We start from the raw sequence: 6,359 nt of genomic DNA on the forward strand, positions 1-6,359 counted from the left end.
AATGTAGTGATTTTAAACCACTAAATGTATGCCGTGTATTGGAGGGAGGGTAGGCTCTAAACCAGGTACACAAGGTGGTTAGTCACACACAGGCACTTCTGAGGTCCCTTAGCCTGTTTTAGAATACAGCTGGACATTCCAGAGTGTGTAGGCTACAATACAGCATACCATGGGTATCTGCTCCATTTCTTAAAAAAGGAAAAAGCTCAGTCATGTCAATATTGAAATATCCCAGAAATATATCAGAGGTACATATAGGACTTATATATATCAGAAATAAAGGCCTTTAGAGAGACAGTGAAGCGTTATAGGAAGTGAGTGGGGAGAGAGAGATGGGTTGGGAAATGACTCAGGCTGGATTTGAACTTGGGAAATGCAAGCCCTATGTTGGGGGCTTAGCGTGCTGTGCCATCACCCCCCCCACCCCCCCTTGACTTTGTGTGCATACATATGTCCACATGCTGAAGGCCACACCTCATCCTCTAAACTGACTCACATGTTTTTCAACTGTAATGGGGAAAGTTCTCAGTGAGACTGATTTCTGGTTTCATGTCAGGTAAGAGACTAAGATACAGTTTATTAACCCTTTGAAGGGACACTGCGTGAGATTTTCAGTTGTTTATTTCCAGAACTCATGCTGCCCATTCACTAATGTTACCTTTTTCATGAATACTTACCACCAGCATCAAATTCTAAGTATTCATTATGACTGGAAAAATTGCACTTTTCATACATGAAAAGGGGGATCTTCTCCATGGTTCGCCATTTTGAATTTCCAAAAATAGACATTTTTAGCTGCAAATATGACTGTACTTGGACCATACTAGAAAATATTTGTTTATTACTTAGTTAACTTTCATGTAAATATCAAATTTGGCAATAGGCAGCCCAGTTTCAATGAGCAGCATAGTTGCAGTACCTTTTTTGACCATTTCCTGCACAGTGTCCCTTTAAAAGCTGTGACTCCAGGTAAGGCGCCATACTGTCTGTCACTCTGTGGCCCCGGGTTTGATTCTAGTCCAAGGCCATTTCCCAATCGCCCCCCTCGCCTACTCATTTCCTGTCATTCTCTTTACTATCCTGTCAAAGATAAAGACACAATTGAAGAGTTCAGATGCAAAACCCCCTAAGTGCCTTTTCAGAAAATAATCTTAATTAATTGTTATTTAATACAAAGCTGTCAAAATTGCACTTTTTTTTTTATTTATGTAATATAACTATTTATATCCATTATCAAGTACATGAATGTAAACCAAACCAACAACGGGGTTCTCTAAAAATATAGAAGTGCAGGTCTTCAGAAATGGAGTTAGGGGGGTTTTGCATCTGAACTCTTCATTTATTCTTCAGAGTCTGAAGAAGACGCACACGGCGTCGAAACGTCAGTCATTATGTTTGCACCACAATAAAATACTAAAAAGTATCTGAGTGCTCAAGTCATCCCTGGCCTACTCTTTCCAAAGTGGAACAGTGTACTCTACATTGTAGCTATAGATGTCAAAATCTTGTCGGAAGAATTTTAGGTGACGTCAGGCTTCCTCTGTTGCCCATGAGGAATCGCCTCTGGTGTGATTTGCAAAAAAAATACAAAAAAAATAAATAAAGAAATAAAGAGCAGTCATGGGTAAGCGGTTAGGTTAGGGTGTGCCATGCTTGCCCACGCCCAAGGGTTGCTGGTTCGATTCCTGACTCACAAGATTGGTGGGGTGAGTAATTGACCAGCACCCCCCACCCCTCTATCTTTGTAAGTGAATCCCATACTGACCAAAAGTGTTAATGTAAATGTAGTGTAATCATGACAAAAGTAGTGTCAGTTCTCTAACACTTTCAGAAGCTTGTGAAGGCATTTCTTCCAAGAAGGTTTGAAGGAGAGGATTGTGCACATCCCAGGGAAAGGTATCTGAATCAGAATCTGAAGAAGACTGTCGAGGTTGAAACGTTATCCTGCCATGAAAAAATAAAAAACAAGTGGTGCGGACTTCTCACTCTGAAGACTTCCAAGGAAGTTTCGCTTCACAAAAAGCCTTACTCACTTCCACAAATATGTTATATATTACTGATTATGTTCTCTTTCGTAAGTTGCTTTCAATAAATGTGTCTGGTGAATGGAACGGAACGGAATGTCATGATGATGTCATGACGGATGTTGTGTGTGTGTGTGCGTGTGTGTCTGTGTGTGTGTGTGTGTGCGCGTGCGCGTGCGCGTGTGTGCATACATGTGTGGGGGTCTCTGTGTGTGTATGTGCGCGTGCTTGCGCGCGTGTGCGTGTGTGTGTGTGTGTGTGCGTCCTATCTGAGGGTGAGCCACTCCTGGATCGATGCTCCAATGAATAACCTCAGGCAGGGACGGGACAGGTTGGGTGGGAGAGTCACACAACGCAAACACGTGCACAAAAGACAACGAGATAACGCCTCACTCACACATTGCTTCATTCTTCTCTCTCTCTCTCTCTCTCTCTCTCTCTCTCTCTCTCTCTCTCTCTCTCTCTCTCTCTCTCTCTCTCATTATCATAGTTATAGGACGGAACTGCATCAAGTGGTCTGGCTGCCTTTTCCACATTCCAAACATACCACCCCGCATCATTCACTAGTACAACCTGCAGCAACCATGAACACATAAAGCAGGTATTCATTCACCTGTCTCTCTCTCTCTCTCTCTCTCTCTCTCTCTCTCTCTCTCTCTCTCTCTCTCTCTCTCTCTCTCTCGCTCTCTCTCTCTCCACCTTCCTCTCTCTCTCTCTCTCTCTCTCTCTCTCTCTCTCTCTCTCTCTCTCTCTCCACTGCTATCCCCCAGACCTGTGCACCTTACATCACTGGCATAGCATGAGGATGCATCAAAGTATCACTCATGCACCCTTTCACTGTTGAGTTCACTGATTTTACGCATAGGAAGAAACCAATCATCCTTTACTTGGCTGTTTTTCAAATTGGTCATTGATCAGGTGCACACCCAAGAACTGTGTTTGAAACCAATACCATTTGAGACCATCTGAAGTTAACGCATAATATGGATATTGCAAACTTCAAGTTTTACAAAAGGATATTACAGACCACACGCTGTATTGCACAGTGTGTTGAAAAGAGTTGCATATAATTTTCACTTTGTTTGTTATGAAAGTGGGATTAGACGTCTGCAGTTAACCAGCTATGACTCTGATGAAAAGCTCCGCTATGACTTTATCATGCAGTGCATTGTATTGTATGTATGTGGGATTAATAATATTGTGTTGTATGTTGTATTATGTGGGTTTAATGCTGTATCACAAAAGCATTCTGTCAAACACTAATGCGTTTTCCATGATGGTATAATGAAAATGGAATTAACAAAGCGTCGCCAGGTTTTATCCCTAGAAAGTAAGCCGGGATGGAATTTGGTCCGCTTCAAACACTTTTGTGTAAATCTCAAGCCAATATCTTTAAAAATATATATGTATGGCTGTGCTGTACAGTTTAATTAGTAAGAGCTTTAATCAAAAGAGATTGGCTCCCTTCACAGTGGCAAAAGGCTTCCATTACTAAACTAGACTGCCTGTGCAGTCGCCTTCGACTGCTTAAGGTATATCCCCGAAACGCGACGCCTCCAGTCCCCCATCATTCCTACCACTCCCGTCCACCATTTCGTAAACGTATATGATACATACAGACGTGACATGACGTGCATAGGCTTAAAACCAAACGACTATTGTGAAAATGAAGCAAAAAATGGGGCAAATGGTAATACTGTTTTAATGGTTCAGTGGATATACCACATTAGGTACAGTGTAATAACCAGTGTAACAATATTTAATACAATGTAATTGTTTTACTTACATCATGTGGTATTACATGGTATTGCATATTGTTACACTGGTATTACACTATATTACATGGTATCGCATACTGTTACACTCGTTATTACACTGTACCTGATATTGCATATTGTTACACTGGTATTACACTAGTATTACATGGTATTAAATATTGTTACATTGGTTATTACACTGTACCTAATATGGTAGATTCACTGAAATGGTGAACCATTAAAATAAGGTGTTACCGGGCAAATCAATCCACCCAGTCAGAAGTTATGGGCCAAAAGAAAATTCCGCCATTTTGAAAGTGTTGTCTTCCAAACTCGAATCAGTTCATGAACCTACCCTAGAGCATTCACACACAAAATCTGGGACAAATCCATCCACCCGGTCAGTAGTTATGGGCCAAACAATAATTCGGCCATCTTGAATTCAGCCATCTTGAAAGTGTTGACCTCCAAACTCGAATCAATTCATGAACCTACCCTAGAGCATTCACACACCAAATCTGGGACAAATCCATCCACCCAGTCAGTAGTTATGGGCAAAACAATAATTCGGCCATCTTGAATCCAGCCATCTTGACAGTGTTGACCTCCAAACTCGAATCAGTTCATGGACCTACCCTAGAGCATTCACACACCAAATCTGGGACAAATCCATCCACCCGGTCAGAAGTTATGGACCAAACAAAAATTCAGCCATCTTGAATTCGGCCATCTTGAAAGTGTTGACCTCCCAACTCGAAGCAGTTCATGAACCTACCCTAGAGCATTCACACACCAAATCTGGGACAAATCCATCCACCCGGTCAGAAGTTATGGACCAAACAAAAATTCGGCCATCTTGAATTCGGCCATCTTGAAAGTGTTGACCTCCAAACTCGAATCAGTTCATGAACCCGCCCTAGAGCATTCACCCAAAAAATCTGGGACAAATCCAAACATCCGTTCAAAAGTTATCGCGTTAACACGAAAGACCTTACGCGGCGGCGGACGCGGCGGCGGACGCGGCGGACGCGGCGGCGGACGCGGCGGCGGCGCACGCAAAACCATTACATCCCCGACGCTCCGCGTTTCGGGGATATGATGAGGGGTGGTGCACCTTGTACTCACAAAAAAAATTAAATAAAAAAGCCACGCTTGCAGAGCTACAAGAATATTCATTAAGAAAAAAGTACTAATGATGAAAATACTGTAAATACGATAGGTTTAGCTTCATAAAATATACCAATACCTACCATTTTTCTGTGTCTACACATTGATTATTTACCAAATATGCTTGGGAGTTGCTTGGATCATATTCTTACTGCATCATGTTTATATTTGCCAACCTGTTTTTCTGTGAAGTTCTCTATCAAATAAAATGTTAATGTTTGTGACATATTGAAGCAATCTTAAGGGGCAAAAATGTCTCTCTAACAACTCTTTTCTCTGTCCTCAAGAACCCATCAAAGCATAGGCCTAAATATAAAATGATTATTTTGGAACTTCCTCTTTTAAGACTATATTTGAAGTGGGTGGCTTAACTTTCTATTATTTGGATGTCTCATATTTGTTGCTTTTGAAAAAAATACCTGTCAGTTGTGCACTGAGTAAATGATATTCATGTGTGTGTGTGTGGGGGGGGGGGGGGGGTGAGAAGCTTGCCAGCGGTGCTATCTGTCTGGGTTAAGAGTCACATCTGTCAAATATTGACATTGCAAAATCATCTGTCAGGGACAGAGACCAAAAGTGCTTGTGAATGTACACATAATACTGTATTTCCATGTGGCTGTCCCAAGGCCTTGAGTCCCTAAGTTGGGTTCTTGGGGATGTTGAAATTATGCATCTCTAACATGCAGGGATGTTGAACAGGGCGGGTTAAGTGTGACTCAGTCACCAGGGCCCCTAGGATATAGGGGGCCCACACAGTGTTCGAGTTATGTAGATCAGTATATAGCTGTGGAGCTCCATTGGAGCTGATTGTACACAGAGGTGCATCTTGCCACCAGGCAAGGCAGCCGCTTGGGGCCCCCAAGCCCCTAGATAGTGAATAACAGCCCATACTGTCCTACAGTAGTGGCGATTTTGGTTCAAATGTTCAGTCTTTTGCATTTTCGCTTGGGGCCCCATCTGACCCTAAAATCGCCTCTGATTGTACATAGGGCTAATATTTGTTTGCCACATCCCTGCTTACATGTCTGTGTGGTGGAGTACTATTTATGCAGGCATTTCATTATTGACTATAGACCTACCAGTGCCTACTCAATTGTCATCTTCTAAACATTACTTGGGAATATAGTACTGTAGTGATCTTTACAGAACACACACCCCTCTCTCTCACACACGCACACACACACACACTCACCCCTCGCACACGAGATGAAATGACCTGAATTTGTCACTTTGTCATCACGCTACACGTGCGCACACACAGAAATGATGGGCTGGCACCAACATGACGAGCTATAGTTTACTTAACCTTATGTTTAAAGAGTCTTGTGTCTAAGGAAACAATGAGTGAACTCGCTTGTGTTGATATAAGAAACTACCGGCAGCGGCAAAGGGATGCTCGTGCCTCCAATGA

This window comes from Engraulis encrasicolus, chromosome 1, assembly GCF_034702125.1.
Source record: "Engraulis encrasicolus isolate BLACKSEA-1 chromosome 1, IST_EnEncr_1.0, whole genome shotgun sequence".
In the NCBI taxonomy this organism is placed as follows: Eukaryota; Metazoa; Chordata; class Actinopteri; order Clupeiformes; family Engraulidae; genus Engraulis; species Engraulis encrasicolus.